The sequence below is a fragment of the Ovis aries genome, chromosome 14 (assembly GCF_016772045.2).
Source record: "Ovis aries strain OAR_USU_Benz2616 breed Rambouillet chromosome 14, ARS-UI_Ramb_v3.0, whole genome shotgun sequence".
NCBI lineage: Eukaryota > Metazoa > Chordata > Mammalia > Artiodactyla > Bovidae > Ovis > Ovis aries.
In genome coordinates this window covers 38707397-38733861 of record NC_056067.1, presented here as the reverse complement: position 1 = coordinate 38733861, position 26465 = coordinate 38707397, and the positions used below count along the sequence as shown (strand labels likewise).

Here is a 26465-nt window from a genome sequence, read left to right as displayed (position 1 = left end):
GCGCACGGGCTCTAGGGCGCAGACTTCAGTAGTTGTAGCTCCTGGGCTCTATGAGACAGGTTCAATAGTTGTGGCTGCTGCTGCTGCTGCTGCTAAGTTGCTTCAGTCGTGTCTGACGCTGTGCGACCCCATAGACGGCAGCCCACCAGGCTCCCCCGTCCCTGGGACTCTCCAGGCAAGAACACTGGAGTGGGTTGCCATTTCCTTCTCCAATGCATGAAACTGAAAAGTGAAAGTGAAGTCGGTCAGTCGTGTCCGACTCTTCGCGACCCCATGGACTGCAGCCCACCAGGCTCCTCTGTCCATGGGATTTTCCAGGCAAGAGTACTGGAGTGGGTTGCCATTGCCTTCTCCACAATAGTTGTGAAGCATGGGCTTAGTTGCCTAGCGGCCTGTGGCATCTTTCTGGACCAAGTATTGAACCCATGTCCCCTGCACTGGCAGGCAAATTCGCAACCACTGGACAGAGAGGGAAGTCCTGTGGTTTTTTTTTTTTTCCCACAGTCTCAACACTGTAAAAACCATTCTTAGCTGGAAGGGCTATACAAAAACAGGCCTGACATTTTGTCTTACAAGCTTGTAAGACTCTTCAAGTACTATATCAAGTTTTAGTTACAGCCACTGGTTATAATGTATACGTAAAATAGAATTACTGGTTAGTTAACCAAAGAAATGTTATGTGTTAATTTTTATCCTAACAGCAAAGCAGGATTTTCAAGTGAAACAATGTGAGTCATTTTGTTTTTTTTTGGATTATGTTTCGCTTTGATCAAAACTGGTCTAGTCAGCCAGGGATAGAGATACTGTTTTGAATAATTGGCAGGTTGTAGTACAATTCACATTGATATATTATAGGACCTAAATAATTAGACAGGACAGGACACAGGTGATGATTGCTGAATCCAAGAAATTGCTTAGTTAGAAGCAATTTTTCTAAGTGAAGCATATCATTTTTTAGCAAGACAGTGGCTTGATGACACTTTTCACTCATCTTTACTGTTATGGTTTGTTCAAGGGTCCAAAAATGTCAAGGATTCCAAAAGTTATGCGAACACACTATTACTGATGGCATGGGGAAATAGAAACTCTCAACACATTGGTGGTGATGATGCAAACTGACACTTCCTCTTTGTAGGGTGATTTGGTAATATCTATCAGCATTAAAAATATACCTACACTTTGACCCAGTTCTTCTGCTTCTGGGAATTTACCCAATTTGTACAATCCACACAGGCAAATGTTTAAGCATTGCAGCATTGTTTATACAGGCAAAATATCAGAAATAATGTAAACACCTATCAATAGAGCAGTGCTTAAAATACATGGTTCACATAAAATGGAGTATTATGCAGCTTTTTAAAGGAATGAGAGTTATTGATAACTGCTGCTACGGTGCAATCTCTGAGATATGTATCTTAAAGCAAGCTATAGTACTAAACAAGTTACAGTGTAAGGTCAGCTCTCCATACCTAAGAGTTCTTCATCCATGGAGCCAATCAACCTTGGCTTTAAACAATTGTGAAGAAAAATTGGAGAAAGTATCAAAAAGCAAAATTGAGTTTTCAGCTATTTACATATACTTTACATTGTATTGGGTATTATAAGTAAATCTAGAGATGATTTGGAGTAGATTGGAGGGATTATGTGAGGCTTCCCTGGTGACTCAATGGTATAAGAATCCACCTGCCGTGTGAGAGAGACACGGGTTTGATCCCTGGGTTGAGAAGATCCCCTGGAGCAGGAAATGGCAACCCTCTCAGGTATTCCTATCTCAAGAATCCCATGGACAGAAGAGCCTGGCAGGCTACCATCCGTGGACTTGCAAAGAGTTAGGTGTGATTGAGCATGTGTGCATGGAGGATCATAGGTGGTATGTGAAAATATTAATTCTACAGCACTTTATGGAAGGGACTTGAGGATTTGGTATCCTTGAGTTTCCTGGAACCAATCTGCTGATACTGAGGGACAGCTGTAGAATGTGTAGTATGCTACTACATGTTTAAAAACAAAAGTCATATTTATGTATATGGCCTTACAGATAGTATCACTGGAAGGACTTCAATAGCATTAACATTGTCAGACACTGTTCTAAGAGCTGTTTATAACTGACACTTTTAATTCTCATAGCAACTTTATTAATGTAGGTGATATTATTCCCATTTTACATATGAAGAACCTGAAGCATAGAGAGATTAAGTAACTTGCTCAAAGGCACAAGAATCCGGTAACAATGATTACTTCTAGAGTCAAGAGACTGAAGGACTAAGGGTCAGAGAGACTTAATTTTTCCTATCCATCTTTTTCAGCTGTGTGTGGTTTGCCATGTTTATGCATTACTTAAAAAAATATTTTTAAAATAATTTAGGAAAATGGTAAAAAAGACTCTCATGAGTGCTGTTTACAAGACAGTCAATCTCATTTTCAAAGACGTGCCAATTAACATAACTTCTTAGCTTCCAAAGGATGAGAAAGGTTGATAACGCTTACAGTTGGAGAGTAGGAGAAGCTGGACCCGAGGTAGATACAGTCATGGAAACTTTTTGGAGAGCAGTCTGGTGCTGGGTTGTGCTAGACTGCATGTGCTGCCATAACAAAGTACCACAAACTGGGTGCTTTAAACAACAGCCTTTTATTGTCTCATAGTTCTGGAGGCTTGTCTGTCTAGATAAGACTGTTAGTAGGATTAGATCCTTTTTGAGGGCTGTGAGGAAGAAACTGTTCAAGGCCTCTCTCCTAGCTTCTGGTGGTTTGCTGGCCGTCTTGGGTGTTGCTCCATGCATAGATCTTCTGCCAGTCTCTGCCTTCATCTTCACGTGGTTTTCTTCCCATACCTGTATCTGTCTCCACATTTTACCCTTCTTTAGAGGTCACAAGTCATATTGGATTAGGGCCCACCCTAATGAACTCATTTTAACTTGACTACCTCTGTGAAGACCCTATCTCCAAGTCAAGTCACATTCTGAGATAATGGGGGTTAAAACTTCAACACATGTATTGGTGGGGAGACATAATTCAACCCATAAATAACATGGGTATCCAAATTTCAAACATGCATACTCTTTAACCTTGCAATGCCACTTATGGGACTGCATCCTTAAGAAATAATCTGAAAGTATGCATAGATATTTTTAGAAGGATATCCACAATGGCACCTATTGGAATGTTGGAATCTACCTAAATATCAGTAAAAGATTGGCTAAATAATGATATACCTGCTTCCGTTGTTAAAGATAATATGGATTGATATGCATTGATGTAAAAAGATATGCAGAATATATTAAGTATAAAAAGCAGGTTTACCTAATATTGTGTAATAACCTAAATGGGAAAGAATTTTAAAAAGAATAGATATAGGTATATGTATGGCTCAATCATTTTGCTGTACACCTGAGGCTAATACAACGTGGTTAATCAACTATGTGTGTGTGCTTAGTTGCTCAGTCATGTCCAACTCTTTGCGATCCCGTGGACTGTAGCCTGCCAGGCTCCTCTGTCTGTTGGATTTTCAGACAAGAATCCTGGAGCAGGTTGCCATTTCCAGCTCCAGGGGAATCTTCCTGACCCAGGATTTGAACCCGAGTCTCCTGCACTGGCAGGCATCCTTGACCACTGCGGCACCTAAGAAGCCCTCTAATCAACTATACTCCAATATAACATAAAAAGTTTAAAAAAAGGTGATTTCAAGTACTCTACAAGCTTGCATATCAATCCAGTAAGGAATAAAGATCTTTCCAACTTAAAAATAAAAGCAAGTTTACTGAATACGTGAAGTGAAAGTTCCTCAGTAGTGTCCGACTCTTTGCGACCCCATGGACTATATACAGTCCATGGAATTCTCCAAGCCAGAATACTGGAGTGGGTAGCCTTTCCTTTCTCCGGGGGATCTTCCCAACCCAGGGATCCAATCTAGGTCTCCCACAATGCAGGCTGATTCTTTACCAGCTGAGCCACAAGGGAAGCCCAAGTGTACTGAATAGAGTGTATATTGTTATCCTATTTGTGTTAAATTTTAAATAAATAAAATTTTTAAATAATATATTCCAAAAACTAACAATGGCATGGAGGGTGTGCATAGGCCTTTCAGTTTACTTTACATATATATTCTCAAACTAGTAAAAACAATAAATATATTTCTGTCCTTAAAAAACAGAGTATTGAAATCAGTCCATTTTATTCTGTTTTTAAACTGACAGAACAGAATCAGAATATACTTGGGTTTCCCTGGTGGTCCAGTGGTTAAGACTATGGGTGCAGTTTCCATCCCTGGTTGGGGAACTAAGGTCCCCACATGCCATGTGGCACATCCAAATATATATATGTGTGTGCGTGCATGTTACATATATATATTTATATATATACTTATTGCTGAGATCTTAGCTTAGTCTGGTAGTTTCTGGGGGAAACCTAACAATTCCCATTAAGACATATAATAGCCTAGTTGTGCACACACACTTCCTGTTTTCTCAACTATATAAAAGTTAAGTTGTCGACACCATGATCCATCAGTTCTACACAGTTCAGCAGGCATCTTCTAAGAATAAGGGCATTCTCCACTCAGTGTCATGATTATACCAAGGAAAATTAACAATAATTCCATAATATCTGATATCTAGTACATATTCAAATTTCCCAAGTTGTTCTCCCAAATATGTATTTTTTTTCCTAATCTGGATCCAATTGAATTTTATGCATTTCATTTGGTTATTGTATCTCTTAGCCCTCTTTCTGTAAAGGCAGTTTTCTTGCAGGTGCCACATTTTCCATTTAATGCACTAGTATATTACTTAATTCTCTCCCATGACACAGCGGAGAAGGCAATGGCAACCCACTCCAGTACTCTTGCCTGGAAAATCCCATGGATGGAAGAGCCTGGTGGGCTGCTGTCTATGGGGTGGGTCGCACAGAGTCGGACACAACGGAAGCGACTTAGCAGCAGCAGCAGCAGCATGACACAGACGTCATTTGAAAATTTTTACAATGAATATTTTTTATTGTGGTAAAATGCACATAAAAGCTACCATTTTAAAAGTTTTAGTTGTACAGTAAAGTGGCATTAAGTACATTCACGGTTCTGTAACCATCACCACCATCCGTCACCAGAACGGTTTCATCATTCCAAACTGAAATTCTGTACTCATTAAACAGTAACTCCCCACTCTCCCTTTCCACACCATTCTGCCTTCTGTCTTGAGCCGACCTCTTTAAATTCCTCAAATAACTGGAATCCGGCAGTCTTGACTCTTTGCGAGTCCATGGACTATAGCCTGCCAGACTTTTCTGCAGTGGGTTTCCCAACTCCCAACCTAGGGATCTAACCCATGTCTCCTGCATTGCAGGCAGATTCTTTTACCGTCTGAGCCACCAGGGAAGCCCATAAAAGACTATAAATTGGTTTCAGGCTATCTAAACAAGGTCCATGTGACATGTGGTTGCTGTGTTTCTAAGCCTGTTTAGATCCAAGCAGTTTGCTCACTTTTTTTTTAGACGCTTTTGCTTTACTGCAGAATAATTCTTATATGCATGTATTTACCAACAACAAAAATCCATACATTTTAAAGGAACCACGCACTGTATACTGAGGTTCTGAAAGCTGCTTCTAATTTAGAAATACTAGAAGTAGTTAGAGAGACACATTACTTATAAATTCATATAAACCTCATATAGTTACTCTTGGTTCCATCTTTGTCAGATTACCTCATCACAATTTAGCAAACCACAATTTTGGTCTTGGTAGATGCACCCAGTACAGCAGGGGGCAGGATTACCTCCTTCTAGAAGCCAAGGGCTTAGGAAACCCCTTCTAACGTCAATCAGAATAGTTTTCAAGTTAAGCACAAAGATAACTAAAAGAAAAAGTTTTCTCTGAATACAGAGATAAGGTAAATTTCCAGAGAATGTGCTGGTGAGAGGAAACATCTTACTTAAAAAACTATCGGTATTCTGTTTGAAAGAGCAATCAGACTTGGTTTAAAAAAGCGGGTCAGGAGTATCAGAGTGGGTAAGCGAGAGGGTGGACGACTAAGGAAGGAGGGCGAAGAGCCGGAAAAAGAGTCGTCAGCTGCCAGAGAAGAGTGGAAACCTGCTTAGCAGGTAATTTGACGAAATGAACCGAGACGCAGGAGGAAAGTCCCCGTGGCGACTGAAGTCGAGCGCGGGACAAGAGCAGACTAACTCCAGATGTTTGGAAGGCCGTGCTGAAGCCGGTTTTTCCACGGACTGGAAAAATCCTGAACAAGGCACTGGGCGCGGACTCGGAAAACAAGCCTCAGCTGCCAGCCTCCCCGCGCCCAGGGAGTAACCTGCGAAACCCAGGGCACGCCCCAGCAGGTGATTCTGCAGGCGTGACAAGTCTGCTCCCTCCTTCCGTGCCTCCGCCGCGGGAAGTAGTCCCCGGCTGCGCCGGCTCCGAAGGAATCTGGGCAGGGGAGCCCTGAGGCCCTCAGGGCATGAGTCCCAGGAGCGGCGGGCGCGCAGCCAATCCCTGGAAAGAGGGCGTGGCTAACTCTGTCCCGCGGATTCCTCCGCCCGTGCTCGCTGTGCTGAGGCAGAGGGAGTCGCCATCTTGGATGCTGAGTCTTGGTTCCTAAGTGCGTCTCTGCCGTTTTCACGTCCGGATTTGGCCAGGTGAGTGGGCTTTTTCAGGGTCGAGCGTCTTTGTTTTCTTCCCCACACTGCGCCCCGGATTTATAAGTCCCTAGCCAGGGATTTGGACGATTCTGAGGTGGCAGGTGAGGAGAAACAATGATCCTGGGTCAGGCCGGAGGTCGGGCCGGAGGGGCTGCGACGCGGAAGGCCGCCGAAGGCCGGGCTCGGGGGCGTGGCAGGGCCTCGAGCAGCTCGGAGACCGCTAGTCGTGGATGTATGACACCGCCAAACTTTCTTGTCCTCCCTGCTTCGAGCCGTCTCTACTCCGGGGTGGAAGTGTCGCGGCCTGGGCTTTGGCACCCGGCGCGGACAGGGCCAGGCCGGCGCTCTCGGCCGCTGCCCTCACCCCATCTCTTCTGGCCCAGAGAGACTTCGGTTCGGTTGTGTCCCTGGTGCCCGAGGGAGTCCGCGTCCGAGCCGGGCAGCCTCCCCTGGGCGGCGCGGCCTCCAGGGAAAGTACCTGGGGGCTCTGGGCGAAATTGCCTTTTTCTTTAGCGGAAGCAAAACGCGACCTTTGACCCCTTTCGCGGACCCCTTCTTGTGTGATGAGCGGTCTTTTGAGGAGCCTGTGTCTTGTCCTTGCGCCCCTTCTCTTTCAGTTCTCATTGCTCCCTTTCCGCGGTGCTGCAGGTGAGAGGACTGGAATCTCTACCTGCATCAAGTTTTACAAGGATCGGGACCCAAGAGCGCCCGTTTAATAATTAGGTAATAGGAAAGAGAGTCACTTTCACTCATTGTAGTAGTAAAACTGAAATTAAGAGCTGGTCATAGTTTTTCTATTATGCTAGCGTATTCATGATTTTTTTAAACTTTTTATTATGAAAATTTAAAGCACCCATTTTCATCAACGATTATTTTCTTGCTAATCTTGTTTCGTTTATACCCCCATTATGTATTCATTTAATAAAGTAATAGTTAATATATGTGTCGTCGTCGGCCCACCAACCCCCGCCCCTCGCAAGTAGTAGCTTTTTTGACTCCTGTACTTAGGAGAAACTTCCACCGGAAATTTTGTTTTTACAGCTTTCTCAGAACCCCATCTTCTGGGATAGGAATACTTAGTAATATCCTTTTATTCGACGATAAAAGATTGTTTTGAAACCTTAATGTTAGTATTATATTTTAAAGTCACCCAGTTTCCTAAGTCTTCTCATTTTTAAAGTAATGTTACTGTTCTGTCCAGATTGTTGTCATTCTTCCTGTCTTCCTTTGCCTCTGGAATTTCAATGATTGGGAGCCCCAGAATCCCCAGCTCTATATAATCTACTTAATTTAAGCTTTCATTCCTTTAAAATCATTTCCCTGGTAACTCAGCTGGTAAAGGATCCTCCTGCAATTCAGGAGACCCCACTTCGATTCCTGGGTCAGAAGATGTGCTGGAGAAGGGATAGGCTACCCACTCAAGTTTTCTTGGGCTTCCCTAGTGGCTCAGCTGGTGAAGAATCCACCTGTGATGTGGGAGACCTGGATTCGATCACTGGGTTGGGAAGATCCCTGGAGAAGGGAAAGGCTACCCACTCCAGTATTCTGGCCTGGAGATTTCCATGACTGTATGGTCCGTGGGGTTGCAGAGAGTCAGACACAACTGAGAGACTTTTCACTTTTCCTGTAAAATCACAATTAAGTCCCAATTGACACAAAGTCTATCCTGATTTAAAAATAGAACTAGAAGAGAGTGTAGTCTAATGAGATAATTTAAAATACAGAAAAAGTAGTATACACATGAATACTAACTTCATTATTTTATATGGTAAATATAAAAAAGATTGGGAAATTATTAAAAATGGCTACTCAGTGCAGTATTAGGCAGCCATTAAAGTATAATACTAAAGACTGTAGCAGATAGGATGTTAAGTGATAAAAGAATTCACTAGTGATTGGAGTCCATGATTACAACTTTGTAAAAATATGCCTTAAGAGAAACTCTTTGTGAATGTATGCCCAACAAATTTTTTGTATTGCTTTTTATATTACTTTTATTGAAAAGATAAAGGTACTGTCATAATGTCTTATGAATTTCAATATTTATAGCTCCTTCTGGAAAATCTTGATGGTCTCTGAATTCTGAAGTCTGTACTTTTCTTGTGAGTTATACATGATACTGCTGGTTTTGTGGTCTTTTATTAAATTTTCAGTCTTGGTTAGTTTGGTCACTGATTTTAGTACAATTTGAAAATACAGTAAACGATGTTTCTGTACATGAAATGGGTTTAAGAATTGGGCTGTATTATTGTGGAAATGTCTTCTAGCTTGTTTGTACTTTTATGTCACTTATTCATACCTGCAATGCCTAAATCATACCTGAATCTGCTCATATCACTTATAAGAAAGAAGTATTCAGGATAAGTAATACATTTCAAATACAGTTTTCCTATATACTAAAAAATGGCATTCTGGGTACCGTAGACTGTTGCCTCCCTTCCCAGTTTGGTTCTTTTGGAGCTACAAGACTCTAAAGTTGATTTCTTGGGACTTAATGGTCTGTTTTGCTATTTTTCAGCTACTTTAAGGTTTTCAGGATTACTGTTTCTGGGCAGCTTCACTAATTTGGGAAGCTGTTCTGAGCTGCAACAGTCTCTCCCTTCTCTCTCCAAGGGCAACATGAGGAATGGCCCAATCCATGGTTTTACACTTTCCCTTATTCAGAATGGAGAGTTTATCCAGTTTTAAAAGGCTCCTGAAGCTGGGTGATGAAAGGACTAGATCAGTTTGTTCCAGCTTTAAGGACTGGAGTAAAATGAAGGATTTGAAAGAGCCCAGAAGAGAACATGAGGTTGCTGACCAATGTGTGGCATAATGGTGATGTAATTAAAATACTGAGAAGTAATTTAACAATCACTAGTTCATAAACCTTTTATAAGATTAATAGTTTCCTGTTTTTAAAAATTTTTGACTGCACTTGGTCTTCGTTGCAGTGCATGGGCTTCTCGTTGTGGTGGCTTCTCTTGTGGAGTGCATGGGCTCAGTAGTTGTGGTGTTTAGGCCTAGTTGCCTCAAGGCACGTGGAATCTTCCCCACCAGACCAGGGACTGGACCTGTATCCCCTGCAACTGCAGGTGGATTCTTAACTGCTGGACCACCAGGGAAGTCCCTGTAACGTTGATGTTATAGGTGTTTATGTGTCTTACAGTTGTTTTTGTGTCACTTATCCCCATTAAACTGTGAACTCCTTAAAACACTAGGGTATTACTTAAATGTCTTGTCTCCATTTGCTTGGCACAGTACTTGATAGAATGTGTGCATGTGTGCATGCTCAGTTGTATCTGACTCTTTGGGACACCATGGACTGGAGCCTTCCAGGCTCCTCCAGGCAAGAATCCTGGAGTGGGTTGCTGTTTACTACTCCAGGGGAACTTCTGGATTCGGGGATCAAACCTGAGTCTCCTGCACTGGCTGCAGTTTCTTTACCATTGAACCGCCTGGGAAGCCCTACTTGATAGACACTCTCAAAAATATTTGGTGAGTGGATGAATGGCAGTAAAAATCTTGAGGTACAAAATGAGTTTAGAATAAGCTCCGAATCAAATGACAGTTTTAAATTAGGTATTGGGCAATATTAGTATGTGATAATATATGTGTGTATTGACATATACATGTATTTATATGTTTTTTTCTGTATATAATTATTTGTATATGTATAAAATAGTGACTTGACCAGAATAGTTTATTAACTTTTAGGTTATTCCTAAAATTAGTATTCTGAATCATTCAGGATACAAAGTTGATGGTAGCTTTGGAAACACAAGTTCAAATCCTGAATTGGAAGAATTCCCTGGCGGTTCAGGGGTTAGGACTTGGTGGTTTTACTGCCGGGACATGAGTTGCCTCCCTGGTTGAGAAATTAAGATACTGCAAGCTTCAAGGCAGGGCCAAAAGAAAAAAAAAAATCCTGAAATGATAATTAAATTGACCTTTTTTATTAGATAAGCTTTGAGTCTGATTTTTTTTTACATATATTGGTAATTATTTTGGACATGTCCTAAATAAAAATAATAGTTAATACCTTGTGGTTTAGTGTCATTGTCCTTAATGATTAGTTTTTGTAGGAGTCTAATTTCTGAAAGTTGAAAATCCTCAGAACTCAAGTTGACAAAGTATTTTGGCAAATTATTTTCCTTTCCTTAAATCTAAAATAAAACTAGAGGCTGTAAGTTTGTGGAACTCAAAGACTTATTTTTAGTTAAATTTCCTATTAACATAATAAACGAGTGACAGCTTTGTACTAAGTACTGTACGAGACAGTGTGGGAATAACAGTGGAACCTTAGAAATAGTGTGTGCTTTGAGAAGAGTCAGACACGGCATACTAAAAGCAGCAGCAACCTTGAGAAGAGCTAAACTGATTACAGCTGAAATCCTCCAATGAGGTTGAAACAGTTAAAGCAAGGGAAAAAAGATGCAAATATATATTTAACTTTTTATTTTAATCCAAAAGATATAAAATTCCATGTAATAATGGTATATAACCTTTAAAAATTGTGAGCCACTGTATTGTATACCTGTAACTTATATTGTACATCAAGTATTCTTCGTTTGTTTTTTTTTTAAATTAGCAGTTGTGGCGCTTGAGCTTAGCTGCACTGAGGCATGTGGCATCTTCTCAGACCAGGGATTGAACCTGTGTCTCCTGCATTGGCAGGCAGATTCTTAACCACTGGACTACCAGGGAGTCCTAGTCTTCAGTTTTTAAAAAGTTCATTTATCAGCTAATCTCTATTTTAGAGTTGTTTATTTTTGGCTGTGCTGGGTCTTCATTGCTGCGCGCTGGCTTTCTCTAGCTGCAGCGAGAGGGGCTCCTCTGGTTGCAGTGTGCTGGTGTCCCACGGCAGTGGCTTCTCTTGCAGCCGAGCATAGGCTCTAGGGCGTTTGGGCTTCAGTAGTTGTGGCACGGTGGGCTTAGTTGCCCCACAGCTTGTGGGATCTTTCTGCACCAGGGATTGAACCCATGTCCCCTGTGTTGGCAGGTGGATTCTGAACTAGTGGGCCACCAGCTACTAGCTAATAACCTATCAGCTAATCTTTAGGTGATTAGACCTTTTCTTTAAGTATGGGTCTGTTGACTGGAGTTTTACTTATTTTTTTGCCACCTTCTAGGGCTTGCAGAATCTTAGAACCCCCACCAGGAATTGACTCTGGCTCTAGTCAGCGAAAAGTGTGGAGTCCTAGCCATTGGACTGCTAGGAAATGCCCTAAAATCCACAAATTTTCATTTAATCCTCATACTAGCTTTTTGAGGGATGTTGTTGTTTTTGGACTCTAAGTCTAGTATCCTACTCTTTTGTGACCCCTTGGACTGTAGCCCACCGGGCTCCTCCAGGCAAGAATACTGGAGTGGGTTGCCATTTCCTTCTCCAGGAGATCTTCCTGACCCAGGGACCATGCTTGGTAGGTAGATTCTTTACAACTGAGCCATCTGGGAAGCCCTTGAGGTGTGAGGGTTCATGTAAATATCAGTGCTAAGTTTCCTTAAGTGTTTGATAGAATTTCCTTAAATGTTTTACAGAGAAGCCACTTGGGCCTGGATTTTCTTTTGGAATGGTTCTTAACTTTAGATTCAATTTTTGTCATGTATAAGGGGCAGTTATATTTTGTATTTCTTTTGAGTCAGTTTAGAAAAGAATTGCTTATTTTACTTTTTGGTTGCCCTGTGGCTTCATTGCTGCACTTGGGCTTTCTCTAGTTGCGATGAGTGGGGGCTACTTTAGCTGTGCTGCATGTACCTCGCATTGTGGTGGCTTCTCTTGTTTTGAAGGACAGGTTCCAGGCTCTTGGGCTTCAGTAGCTGCAGCATGGGGGCTCAGTAGTTGTCACTCAAGGGCCCTAGAGTGCTCAGGCTTCGGTGGTTGTGGTGCACTGGCTTAGTTGCTCCGTGGCACGTGAAATCTTCCAGGGATCAGGGATCAAACTCATGTCCCCTGCATTGGTAGGCAGATTCCTAGTCACTGTACCAGCAAGGAAGTCCGGCTTTTTTTTTTTTTTTTAAATTGTAGTTGACTTACAATGTTTCAGATGTACTGCAAAGTGATTGTCATTCATATATTTACTTTTTCAGATTCTTTTCTGTTACAGGTTATTACAAATGTTGAATATCGTTCCTTTATGCGTCAGTTTTGGTAAATTGCATTTCTAACAGATTTGTACATTTTGTCTCGTATTTATAGGTGTAAATTAGAAATACGTGTGTGTACTTGTGTCCAATTGTGTCTGACTCTATGACCCCATGAAATGTAGCGCTTCAGGCTTCTCTGTCCATGGAATTTTCCAGGGAAGAATACTGGAGTGGGATGCTATTTCCTACTCCAGGGACTCTTCGTAACCCACATCTCTTGGGCTCCTGCATTGGTAGGCGGGTTCTTGACTGCTGCATCATTTGGGAAGCCCAAGTTAGTAGTAATGTCCCTTTTAATATTTATAGGCCCTGTAATGATATGCCTCTTTTTCAGTCCTGATACCGGTAATGTGTGTGTCCCCTGCCACTTCCGTCCTTCCTCTTTCCAAAGAACCTGTGTTTGATCTCATTGATTTTCCTCTTTTTTAGTTTCATTGGTTTTTACCTTTTAATTGTTTCTTTCTGCTTGCTTTGGGTTAATTTTTCTCTCTTTACAGTTACTTGTGGAAGCTTAGTTTACTAATTTGAGACCTTTCTTTTTTGGGATGGGGGCAGGAAGTAGAAAAGTATAACTTTATTGCTTTGTCAGGCAAAGAGAGAGACACCAGGCTTCTGCCTCGAAAAACTGCCCCTCAGTGCTCGCTTCGGCAGCATATATACTAAAAATTGGAACGATACAGAGAAGATTAGCATGGCCCCTGCGCAAGGATGACACGCAAATTCGTGAAGCGTTCCATATTTTTCAAACAACTAATCTCAAAAATATACAAGCAACTTATGCAGCTCAATTCCAGAAAAATAAATGACCCAGTCAAAAAATGGGCCAAAGAACTAAATAGACATTTCTCCAAAGAAGACATACGGATGGCTAACAAACACATGAAAAGATGCTCAACATCACTCATTATTAGAGAAATGCAAATCAAAACCACAATGAGGTACCACTTCACACCAGTCAGAATGGCTGCGATCCAAAAATCTGCAAGCAATAAATGCTGGAGAGGGTGTGGAGAAAGGGAACCCTCCTACACTGTTGGTGGGAATGCAAACTAGTACAGCCACTATGGAGAACAGTGTGGAGATTCCTTAAAAATTGCAAATAGAACTACCTTATGACCCAGCAATCCCACTTCTGGGCATACACACCGAGGAAACCAGAATTGAAAGAGACACATGTACCCCAATGTTCATCGCAGCACTGTTTATAATAGCCAGGACATGGAAACAACCTAGATGTCCATCAGCAGATGAATGGATAAGAAAGCTGTGGTACATATACACAATGGAGTATTACTCAGCCGTTAAAAAGAATTCATTTGAATCAGTTCTGATGAGATGGATGAAACTGGAGCCGATTATACAGAGTGAAGTAAGCCAGAAAGAAAAACACCAATACAGTATACTAACACATATATATGGAATTTAGGAAGATGGCAATGACAACCCTGTATGCAAGACAGCAAAAAAGACACAGATGTGTATAATGGACTTTTGGACTCAGAGGGAGAGGGAGAGGGTGGGATGATTTGGGAGAATGACATTCTAACATGTATACTATCATGTAAGAATTGAATCGCCAGTCTATGTCTGACACAGGATGCAGCATGCTTGGGGCTGGTGCATGGGGATGACCCAGAGAGATGTTATGGGGAGGGAGGTAGGAGGGGGGTTCATGTTTGGGAACGCATGTAAGAATTAAAGATATTAAAATTTAAAAAGAAAAAAAAATAAAAAATTAAAAAAAAAAAAAAAGAAAAACTGCCCCTCAGACCTTCCTTCTTTTCTAATGTGAGCATTTAAAATTGTAAAATTTCCCCAAGCACTGCTTTAGCTTCACACACACATTTTGATGTTATATTTTAATTTTCATTTTCTTGCAGTTTAAACTTTAAAAAATAATTTCCACTTGAAACTTCCTCTTTGACATATATTATTTAGAAGTATAGTGTTTAATTTACAAGTGTTTGGAGATATTCTGTTATCTTTCTTATTACTGATTTTAGGTTAATTTCCATTGCAGTTAAAGAATATACCTTGTGTGACTTCACTTCAGTTCTGTTTAATTTGTTAGAGCTTGTTTTGTAACCCAGGATGTGGTCTATGTTCATAAATGTTCCCTGTGGATTGCTATGTTGAGTGGAGTGTTCTGTAAATGTCAGTGAGATATAGTTGGTTATTATTGGTGTTCAGTTCTGTACTCTTGCTGATATTCTGTCTGCTAGTTTAAGAAATTTCAAAGGGAAATATGTTGAGCTGTCCAACTACAGTTAAGGATTTGTTTCTTTGTCCTGTCTGTCTTTTGTTGTTCCTTGTATTTTGAAGCTTTATTGTGCATTCACTATTAGGTTGCATTCACTATTAGGTTGTTACATTTTCTTTTTAAATTCACCCTTCTGTGATTATATAATATCCCTTTGAATCCCTAGTTTTTCTTGCTGAAGTCTACTTTGTCTAACAGTATAGCCCCTTCAGCTTTTTTTAAAGTTGAAGTATTATTGATATATCTTTTTATTAGTTTCAGGTGTACAGCATAATGATTTGATATTTGTATGTATTGCAAAATGATTACCGCATTAAGTTTTTGTTGTTCAGTCTCTAAGTTGAGTCCATCTCTTTGCGACACGAGGCTTTCTTGTCCTCCATCTCCTGGAATTTGCACAAATTCATGTCCATTGAGTCACTGATGGCATCAGTAAGTCTAGTTAACATCTGTCACCATACATAGTTACAGTTTTTTCCTCTTTTGATGAGAACTTTTAAGATTCATCCTCTTGGGATTTCCCTGGCAATCCCGTGGTTAAGACTCTGCATTTCTATTGCAGGGGGTGCAGGTTCAATCTCTGGTCGGGGAACTTAAGATCCCACATCCCACATGCCCAACAGCAAGGCCAAAAAAATGAAAAAGAAATTTTTTTTTCTTAGTAGCTTTGTAATTTGTTGTTGTTCAGTTTCTCAGTTGTCTCTGACTCTGTGACCCCTTGGACTGCAGCACGCCAGGCTTCCCTGTCCTTCACCATCTCCCAGAACTTGCTCAGACTCATGTCCATTGAGTCGGTGATGCCGTCCAACCATCTCGTCCTCTCTCGTCCCCTTCTCCTGCCCTCAATCTTTCCCAGAATCAGGATCTTTTCTAGTGAGTTAGTTCTTCGCATCAGGTGGCCAAAATATTGGAGCTTTAGCATCAGTGCTTCCAATGAATATTCAGGGTTGATTTCCTTTAGGATTGACTGGTTTGATCTCCTTTCTGTCCAAGGGACTCTCAAGAGTCATCTGCAACCCCACAGTTCAAAATATGTAATACAGTATTAATCATAGTCACCATACCACATTGTACATAACATCCCATGACTCATTTACAGTATTTTATAACTGGAAGTTTGTAATGAAATGGGTGGAGGGGGTTGAAAGGTACAACTTTCAGCTTTATTTTGACTACTGTTTGCATGATGTACTTTTTTCATCCTATTAACCTTTTTACATTATTGATGTGAATTTAATCTTGGCAGTAGTTTGATCATTTTTTGAACCATCTGGTAAGCCTAGTTAACATCTGTCACCATACATAGTAACAGTTCTGACAATCTGTTTTTTAAATTGTCATGTTTAGATAATTTCTACTTATGTAATTTTAGTATATTTGAATTTTAGGTCTACCACTTTATTATTTGTTTTATGTTTTTCATTTCTCTTTCTGCTTGCATGCCTTATCTTGGGTTATTTGAACAATTTAGTCATCAAGTTTAAAACTTGTCCAGCTTTTTAGTCTTTTTTCGATATACTATGTTTTACTAGTCAATCTAGGAATTACAGTGGACATACTTAACTTTGCACAATCTACTTAGTATGTTATCACTTTTTGTGGAATATATTAATAGAAATATCATGTAGGTCCCTTTACCTTGCTCCCTACCCGTTTATACTATTATGTTGTGGTTATCTTATGTATTATGTTTACATGTGTTGAAAAAAACCCATCAGTGTTGTTAGTTTTGCTTTTAACTGTCAAATACATTTTAAGAGGCTGAAGAGAACAGTCATCTGTTGTATTTACCCAGATATTGCCATTTCTGTAATGTAAGATATAAATATTTGCCATTTCTTCCTTTATTTTAGTGTTCCAAGTTTTCTTATTAATGTTCCCTCATCTGAGAGTGACTTGTGTGTGTGCTGAGTAGTATCCGACTCTTTTCGACCTAATGGACTGTAGCCTACCAGGCTCCTTTGTCCATGGGAGTTTCCCAGCAAGAATACTGGAGTGGGTTGCCATTTCCTCCTCCAGAGGGTATTCCTGACTCAGGGATGGAAGTTGCATCTCCTGTGTCTCCTGTATTGGAAGGTAGATTCTTTACCACTGAACTACCTGTAAAAACCAGAGAATGATTCATTCCCCCTGTATTTCTGAAGGGTATTTTCACTGGGTATAGAATTCTGGGTTGACAGTTCTTCTCTGGTCATACTTCCTTTTGGCCTCTGTGGTTTCTGATGGGAAGTCGTCTTATTTGAATAGATGATCTGTAGGTAATGTGTTTTTCTTTGGCTGCTTGCAGTATTTTAAAAATTTGTCTTTAGTTTTCAGCAGTTTGATTAAGATGATTCTGAGCATACATTTCTTTGGGATTATTCAGTTCAGAGCGCTCTGAATTTTTCAGCCTGTAGGTTTATTTTGCTAAATTTGGAGAGTTTTCACCCAATATTTTTCCAAAAGTTTTTGGGTACCAAACTGTTTCTCCCATCCTTCTGAGATTCTGATGATGCAGTGTTAGACCCTTTGCTGTTTCTACAGATATGAGACTGATCACTTTTTTCAGTGTCTTTTTAAAATCTCTTTTTCATATTGAATACTCAGTATTGATCTATGTTCAAGTGCATTGGCACTTTACATTGTTATTTCCTTTCTGCTATCCAGCCCATAGAGTGAGTTTTTAACATTTTTTAAAAACAGATTTATTTTTGACTGTGCTGGGTCTTTAATGCTGTGTTGGCTTTTCCCTAATTGAGGCAAGCGAGGGCTACTCTCTTGTTGCTGTGTGGGAACTTCTCATTGAGGTGGTTTCTTTTGTGGTGGAGCACAGGCTCTAGAGCATGCAGGCTTCAGTAGTCTCAGTTCCCCAGCTCTAAAGCACAGGCTCAATAGCTGTGGTGCACAGGTTTAGTCGCTCTGTGGTATATGGGATCTTCCCAAGTCAGGGATCAAACCCGTGTCTCCTGCATTGACAAGCAGATTCTTTACCACTGAGCCACCAGAGAAACCCCTCTTTTGATGATTGTATTTTTCAGTTCTAAAGTTTGTTTCATCAGGAATTCCCTCGTGATCCAGTGGTTCTGACTCAGTGCTTTCACCGCCAGGGGCTGGGTTTGATCTCTGTTCGAGGGACGAAGATCTCGCAAGGTGCACAGAGGGCCAAAAAAAAATTGTTTCCTCTTGATGTTTTTTGTTTCTTTACTGAGATTTTCTAGTCATTCAAGAGTATTTGCCCTTACTTGTTGCAGTGTTTTCTAAATTTTTTTAAAAATTGAAGTGTGGTTGAATTGTTGAAATATTTTTACAGTAGCTGCTTTAAAGCCTTTGTCAATTAATTCCAGCAACTGTATGATCTCAGCATTGATGTATGTTGATTGTTTTTTTCTGTGAGTTGTTTACTGATTTGGTATATTTCACTCAGTCTGTCCCCACCAGGGATCCTCTTTCTGGCTTCTCAAGACAGGACTAGAGAGTTGAGCTTCTCTTGCTGTTCATACTTTCCTGTGTCAGTGCTCACTTCTGGTTTCAGACTGCCTTGCATCTAGGAAGTACCAGAGGGGAAAACTGATAAATTCACTGCCACTTTATTGGTGTATCAAATTTGTGAGATCTAGTTTCTCGCTTCTTTGGTTTTGTGTAAAAATCAAGTCTTTGGCTGGATATCTTCTGTTTTCACCCCCAAAGCCACATACTTTTTTCTCCCCTCTGATCTGTATCCCTGGAGTCTCATTCTGTGTACTGTGTATGTGGGCCCCTTTGCTTCCTGGCTTCCAGTTAAGGGATAGATGGACCTGCAGGAGGAATGAGGTGTGAATTGTCTGCGCCTCCACCAGTGTAATTCTTTGCTGGTGGCCCTTTCTGGATAGCTACCCTCCCCAGGTTCCACGTCTTCATCTTGCCCATTCAGGCCTAGATGTATTTATGGTTCTGGGGCAGTTCATTATCCTTTGTTCTTTTCTTTAAATGGTACCCACATCTTTGTAAGTAGTATCTTTATGGAATTCTCCTCACTTTAACCAGGTGTGGATACTGTGTGTTTCTAGCTGGTACCCTGATGGTTAGACTCCTTTAAAGGGGCCTTATGATTTTACTTTTGTAAATCTGAAAGGTGTTATTCCTGAATCATAAGATTAGTAATTTAGGTTTATTTTTATCTACTTTCTGTAGTAGGTTTACAGTAGGGTTTTGGGAGAGAACGTCTCTCCTCACATTCTCAGCCAAAAGATTCACTGTGAAATATAGACACCTCTTCGGGATTTTCAACTTCCTTCACAATGTTGGATTTATATTTGTAGCATAAAACATTCAGTTCCTCTTTCAGGAAATTTTAGCACCTAAGTCCCTGATCATGTGATTGTTTGGGTTCCTTTTGTTCCCATGCTGTTTGAGCATGGTCCCAAACTAGCATTTGTGGATGTTGACCCATCTTTGACAAATATGTGAAATAGAGGTGTCTTTATACCCTCCAGAGTTTTTTCATGTTACTAAAGCTACCCTTTATTACCTGTCTCTCTGTGATGTGTCTTTCAGTGTCTAGCCACTTTAGTTACCCATTCTGATAATGTTTACTGAGGAGTTAACATTTTACTTTTCTAAGGAGGCAGATGAATTTATTTATATTACTTGTTTTTTGATAGAAATTCCAAATTACATCTGAGGTAGATTTGGTTTTAGTGTTAGTCCAAATTCCTTAGATTTGAAAAGAGTTTACATATAGGTGTTGACTAAAAAATATGCACAGCTTGAGAGTTGCTAGTTAAGTTTTGTTTGGGGCAAAATGAGGGCTGCAGTCCAGGAGACAGCACCTCAGTTCTGAGAGACTGTTCTAAGGAGGCTGGAGGGGAAATGAGGCTATGAACAAGTTTCTAACAAAGGGAGCAGGCAGTTTGAACATCAGAGATGAGGTTATCAAGTTAAGGAGTTTTGCATTCTGTGTGTGGGAAGAGGCAAGCCTCTGGATTCACTGAATTCATTCCTTTCATATGCACCTCCTCTACCCAGAGCTAAATTGTTTCCTTGTTCACCTGAAGGAGTGGCAGATGGCTGCTTTTTTGTATCAACACCCCCCCTCCCCGCCCAGCAGTCACCGTTGGGGGGGTGGCAGCATCTGTTGGATGGCAGTTTCCAGAGCCCTCATTTGCGTTTGGAGGCCAAAAATCGCTGATGGCCATGGCCGTGACATTTCTTGTTTATTGTTAGGGCAGGAAGTATTTTCATTTCCTAGCTCCTCCCCATGGTAATAGTTCTTCTCTGTATTCTTGCCACCTCTCCTTAATCTCTTCAGCTTCTGTTAGATCCATACCATTTCTGTCCAAAGTGTCCATCTTTGCATGAAGCTATACAAAAAACTATACAAAAAGGATCTTCATGACCCAGATAATCACGATGGTGTGATCACTTACCTAGAGCCAGACATCCTGGAATGTGAAGTTAAGTGGGCCTTAGGAAGCATCACTACAAACAAAGCTAGTGGACGTGATGGAATTCCAGTTGAGCTATTTCAGATCCTAAAAGATGATGCTGTGAAAGTGCTGCCCTCAATTTGCCAGCAAATTTGGAAAACTCAGCAGTGGCCACAGGGCTGGAAAAGGACAGTTTTCATTGCAATCGCAGAGAAAGGCAATGCCAAAGAATGCTCAAACTACTGCACAACTGCTCTCATCTCACATGCTAGTAAAGTAATGCTCAAAATTCTCCAAGCCAGGCTTCAACAGTACGTGAACCATGAACTTCCAGATGTTCAAGCTGGTTTTAGAAAAGTCAGAGGAACCAGAGAGCAAATTGCCAGCATCCACTGGATCATCAAAAAAGGAAGAGAGTTCCAGAAAAACATCTACTTTTGCTTTATTGACTGTGCCAAAGCCTTTGACTATGTGGACCACAACCAACTGTGGAAAATTCTGAAAGAGGTGGGAATATCAGACCACCTGACCTGCTGAGAAATCTGTATGCAGGTCAGGAAGCAACAGTTAGAACTGGACGCGAAACAACAGACTGGTTCCAAATTGGAAAGGGCTGATAAACGTCAAGGCTGTGTATTGTCACCCTGCTTGTTTAACTTATATGCAGAGTACATCAAGAGAAACACTGGGCTGGAGGAAGCACAAGCTGGAATTAAGATTGCCGGGAGAAATATCAATAACCTCAGATATGCAAATGACACCACCCTTATGGCAGAAAGTGAAGAGGAACTAAAAAGCCTCTTGATGAAAGTGAAAGAAGAGAGTGAAAAAGTTGGCTTAAAGCTCAACATTCAGAAAATGAAGATCATGGCATCTGGTCCCATCACTTCATGGGAAATAGATGGGGAAACAGTGGAAACAGTGACAGACTTTATTTTTAGAGGGCTCCAAAATCACTGCAGATGGTGACTGCAGCCATGAAATTAAAAGATGCTTACTCCTTGGAAGAAAGCTATGACCAACTAGACAGCATATTAAAAAGCAGAGACATTACTTTGCCAACAAAGGTCCATCTAGTCAAAGCTATGGTTTTTCCAGTAGTCATGTTCAGATGTGAAAGCTGGACCATAAAAAAAACTGAGTACTGAAGAATTGATGATTTTGAACTGTGGTATTGGAGAAGACTCTTGAGAGTCCCTTGGACACAAGGAGATCAAGCCAGTCAATCCTGGTTTGGAAATCAGTCCTGAATATTCATTGGAAGTACTGATGCTAAAGCTGAAACTCCAGTACTTTGGCTACCTGATGCGAAGAGCTGACTCATTGGAAAAGATCCTGTTGTCGGGAAAGATTGAAGGCGGGAGGAGAAGGGGATGACAGAGGATATGGCATCACCGACTCAATGGACATGAGTTTGAATAAACTTCAGGAGCCTGGCATGCTGCAGTCTATGGAGTCGCAGAGTCGGACATGACTAAGCGACTGGTCTGAATTGAACCCCATGCTGATAAATTCGACCATATTTGGGAGACATTTCATGACCTTTTTTTTTTTTTTTTTTGTCCCATGGTGCTGGGAGGCTCATCCCAGATCAGGTAAAACATCTTTGTTGATAAAGTCACTCCAGGTGTTAATTTCCTAATCAATGGAATTGGGCCCATTTATAAATAAAAAAAGTCTGTGTATATAGGATCCAGGAATTATTTCCCTTGTTGCCTCTTTCCACACCTAGAATCACACTATTGCAATTATTCTGTTATAAGTGTGATCTATTTCTTCAAGATGTTTAGTTATCATTAATTTGGATGAAGGCCTGATTATGCATCGTGTAGTACAGAAGACAGCAATCTTATAAACACATTATAAGTAATAACAGTTAATAACGTGATTAACGTTTCAGATAGGGATTTAAGCCATGAGCTTTCAGAACCAAATCATCTTCCTAAAACAGCACCCATTAGAGGATTCATCTGGTATATAAACACAGCATTCAGTTTGAAATATAGCACAGGTGCCCCTTCGAGATGCTGTAAGGATAGTAAGGGCCATATGATTTTGTAAGACAGCTTTTCTTATCATAGAGACCTCAATTTTGTGGGCTAATAGCCTGGTTGCATTAATCATATAATGCCTTTTGAGTGAATTTTGGTGAGAAATAACATTTTCCAGTCCTACAGAAGGTGGAAAAATAGCTGCTAAGTGATCATACCAGTGAAATAGAGATCTCTTGGTCCATCAAGTTCATATTGATGGTAAATTTGCTGGAGTCATATCAAAGTTTGTACATAAGTGGCCTTGAACCCAAGGGAATCCTAAAGTATACCTTCCTAGCCAGTCTGGTGGAAGCCAGGGTCATAGATTGGACCCACAAAGGCCATTTAGTTCTGTTAGGTGTATTTCTGGTTTTCTGACCCAGTCTGTTCCATATTAATCACTGTCTTTTACGAGAAATGGTACATTGGCAGTTTTCATAAGACTGCCTAATTTTCTAGTGCAATTAGGTTGATTATCTTTGGTATGATTTAATTGTTCTCAGCATAAGGGTGGCCTTTAGGATAAACGACTGTAGCCTGGTATTAGCCAGATAAACCCATCCCATAACTGAGGAAGCATCCCTCTTAATAGTCTAGAGTTTACTTTTTCTTTTTTTGACTAGGATTTAACCTGTTGCTCTTATTGAGCTTGAGTAACCTTAAGGAAAAATTCATATTTATGGCCAGGGTCAGAATAAATATGTTTGTTTGGCCAAATGAGTTGGTCTTATTTAATGATTATCAGTAGTAGCCCAGACAGAGCTATAATTCCTTTCTTCTAAAATAAACTCTGTAAGAGCCAGCCAATCAGAGCCTTGGAGGGGAGAAACCCACCAAGTTAAACTAGAGGTACTGGATACAGGTAATTGACCACAACCCAGCAGTATGATTGATTTGTAAAATTTGCATAAGATCATGCCCATGATAGAAAAACATTTGATTCATGTGTAAGAGTCCAAAAAACCAGGAAGAAACTGTAATGAACAATTGTACAAATCAGATCCAGATCTTGGATCAGCTAGCTGTCTACTTCTTATGTCATTGTCTTCACCGAAAAATTGATGCTTTAGAACTATGGTGTTGGAGAAGACTTGAGAGTCCCTTGGACAGCTGGGTGAGCAAATCAGTCAGTCCTAAAGGCAATCAACCCTGAGTATTTATTGGAAGGACTGATGCTGCAGCTCTAATACTTTGGCCACCTGATGCAAAGAGCCGGCTTATTAGAAAAGACCCTGATACTGGGAAAGGTTGAAGGCAGGAGGAGAAAGGGATGACAGAGGAAGAGGTGGTGGATGGCGTCACGAACTCAATGGACGTGAGTTTGAGAAAGCTCCTGGAGATGGTGAAGGACAGGGAAGCCTGGCGTGCTGCAGTCCATGGGGTCGCAAACAGTCGGATGTGACTGAGTAACTGAACAACAACAATGGCCTGGGGCATATCTTGTGGTTTTGTTTATGGTTTTATAATTAAACAAGCCTGCTTGATAAAAGCTTGAGAAAGAACATCAAAAAAAAGAGATGGAGAAATTGGAGAACATAAACGAAATGAAATGGAAGCACTAAATATGAAGTAGAAAAAGTGAAACAAACTAGATAAAAGGAAAAGATAATTATATACCAGTTGTTTTAAAACATGACTGGTCATTGGAAACATATCTGGAGCTCTGAAGAAAAAAAGCAATACCTGAACATTTGTATTTTCAAAAATTTCAAGATAATTTTGATACGCATCTGGATCTTAAAAAGTGATTACAGATTTTTCTGTTAGATCCTAGTTTGGGTGATATATTATTTTTCTGTTCACCAATCATGATAAAATAGTATTAAGTGAGTAATAGTTACATAATCACAGTAGTAAAAGATGTTTATCAGTTTTCACAATCAGTAGCCAGACAAAAAATAAAAGATAATTACAATTGCAACCCATAATGGGAACATGATTAACTTAACAATATAAAACAATTACATACAATTTTGGGGGGATCAGGCAGAGTGATGTGTGTGGTAAGTGGAAGTGCATGCATGCACATATTTTCATTCACCCAGCCAGCCTCTGTCTTTTGGTTGGTGCATTTAATCCATTTACATTTAAGATGATTATCTACATTTAAAGTGATTATCAATGTGCATGGTCTTACTTCTTAATTGTTTTGGGTTTATTTTCTGTAGGTCTTTGCCTTCTCTTGTGTTTCCTGCCTAGAGAAGTTCCTTTAACATTTGTTGTAAAGCTAGTGGTGCTGGATTCTCTTAACTTTTGCTTGTCTGGAAAGCTTTCGAATTCTCCATCTTGCTGGGTAGAGTATTTCTTGGTTGTAGGTTTTTCCCTTTCATCACTTTAAATATATCATCCAATTCCCTCTGGTTTGTAGAGTTTGTTGAGAAATCAACTTGATAGCCTGATGGGAATTCTCTTGTATGTTATTTGTCATTTTTCCCTTGTTGCTTTTAATAATTTACCTGTCTTTAATTTTTGTCAGTTGGAATACTATGTGTCTTGGTGTGTTCCTTAGGTTTATCCTTCCTGGGACTCTCTGTATTTCCTGGACTTGATTGACTATTTCCTTTCCCACGTTCAGGAAGTTTTCAGCTGTTATCTCTTCTAATATTTTCTCAGGTCTTTTCTCCCTCTCGTTTCCTTCTGGGACCAATTTAATGCGAATGCTGGTGTGTTTAATGTTGTCCCAGAGGCCTCTCAGGCTGTCTTCATTTCTTTTCATTCTTTTTTCTGTATCCTATGGCAGTGATTTCCATCATTCTGTCCTCCAGGTCATTTATCCGTTCTTCTGACTCAGTTATTCTGCTGTTGATTCCTTCTAGTGTATTATCCATCTGTTTGTTTGTTCTTTAGTTATTGTACGTCTTTGGTAAATATTTCTTACATCTTCTCAATCTTTGCCTCTGTTCTTTTCCCAAGATCCTGGATCATCTTCACTATCATTATTCTGAATTCTTTTTCTGGAAGATTGCCTATCTCCACTTAATTTAGTGGTTTTTCTGGGATTTTATCTTGTCCCTTTATCTGGGATATACCTTTCTGCTTTTTCATCGTGATTAACATTCTGTAATATGGTTTTTGTTTTAGCCACTGTGAGACTGTGCTTATTCTTGCTTCTGTCTGTCCTCTGATTGATGAGGCTAAGAGGGAGAGACTGGCGATAGGAAAAGTAGGTCTTGCTCAATAAAGCTTTAATCCAATTATCTGCTGGTGGGTAGGGTTCCTTCCCTTCTTTGTAGTTGTTTGGCCTGCAGGTCAGTGGGTTCTGTCCTTGTTCAGTCGTTGTTGTCGAACTCTTTGCGACTCTGTGGACTGCAGCACGCCAGGCTTCCCTGTCCTTCACTGTCTCCCAGAGCTTGTTCAAACTCATGTGCATTGAGTTGGTGATGGCATCCAACCATCTCGTCCTTTGTCATCCCCTTCTGCCTTTAGTCTTGCCCAGCGTCAGCATCCAAAGAGGGGGCTCTTGGCATCAGGTGGCCAAAGTATTGGAACTTCAGTTTCAGCATCAGTTCTTCCAATGAATATTCAGGACTGATTTCCTTTAGGATTAACAGGTTTGAAGTTCTTGCTGTCCAAAAGACACTACAGTTCCAGAGCATCAATTCTTCGACACTCAGCTTTCTCTATAGTCCAACTCTAGCTTTGACTAGACAGATCTTCATCGGCAAAGTAATGTCTGTGCTTTTTAATAGGCTGTCTAGATTTGTCATAGCTTTTCTTCCAAGGAGCAGGTGTCTTTTAATTTCATGGCTTCAGTCACTGTCTGCAGTGATTTTAGCAGCCCAAGAAAATAGAGAAATAGTCTGTCACTGTTTCCATTGTTTCCCCATCTTTTTGCCATGAAGTGATGGGACTGGATGCCATGATCTTCGTTTTTTGAATGTTGAGTTTTAAGCCAGCTTTTTCACTCTCCTCTTTGACCTTCATCAGGAGGTTCTTTAATTCCTCTTCACTTTCTGCCATAAGAGTGGTGTCATCTGCATCTCTGAGGTTATTGATATTTCTCCTGGCATTTCGCATGATATACTCTGCATATGA

General features: G+C 40.5%; 1 protein-coding gene and 1 non-coding gene across 3 annotated transcripts in view; both read left to right on the top strand.

The window, feature by feature from the left end:
* Positions 1–6546: 6546 nt before the first annotated feature.
* Positions 6547–26465, top strand: part of IST1 (IST1 factor associated with ESCRT-III) — a 40970-nt gene continuing 21051 nt past the window's right edge. The window contains exon 1 of one of the 2 annotated variants that reach the window (XM_004015113.6): positions 6547–6624. The gene's annotated coding sequence lies outside the window, so the exon portion shown is untranslated. Of the gene's footprint in view, positions 7351–26465 lie in introns of both variants that reach the window. The other variant, XM_060398472.1, reaches the window with a different exon arrangement.
* Positions 13389–13496, top strand: LOC114118144 (U6 spliceosomal RNA). The gene has a single exon (XR_003591688.1). It is a non-coding gene; the product is annotated as a U6 spliceosomal RNA (small nuclear RNA).